The sequence below is a fragment of the Solanum tuberosum genome, unplaced genomic scaffold (genome assembly GCF_000226075.1).
Source record: "Solanum tuberosum cultivar DM 1-3 516 R44 unplaced genomic scaffold, SolTub_3.0 scf00065, whole genome shotgun sequence".
NCBI classification, from domain to species: Eukaryota; Viridiplantae; Streptophyta; class Magnoliopsida; order Solanales; family Solanaceae; genus Solanum; species Solanum tuberosum.
In genome coordinates this window covers 1254814-1255334 of record NW_006238992.1, presented here as the reverse complement: position 1 = coordinate 1255334, position 521 = coordinate 1254814, and positions in this window count along the sequence as shown.

Sequence of the window (521 nt, the reverse complement as noted above, 5' to 3'; positions counted from 1 at the left end):
TCCTGGTGCATGGGAGTAGGCTGCCTAGGTAGGGTCGTTTTTGTAATTTCCTAATTAATTAGTAATAATATGGGGACGATTTTAATTGTTTTATTTCACATATATAAATGGTTTTAAGTATTTAAACACCTCATTTACTCCATTATTCCCAAACACCCAAAAGAGTTCATCTTCTCCAAAAATTTCTCTCTCTAAAACACAAGGAAGAAGAATGGAGCAATTGAAGCTAGGGTTTGTGGATTTCAAGAGTTTGTAACACCCCATATTCGAAACAGACCGAAAATACAGATTTCGAGAAGTTGCAGGTGCAACTTACGGTCACCATCCACGGACCGTAGGTCAGACCACGGCCCGTGCTGGTGGTCCGTGGTTCACCACTGCAACCCCTCCCTAAACCACCTCAGAAAATTGGCTAAGTCCCTACTCACGGACAGACCCACGGTCCGTAGATCAGACCACGGTCCGTGGTCTGTGTCCGTGGATCGAGACTTCCCTTACCCAGCCTCTGACACAAACTACGG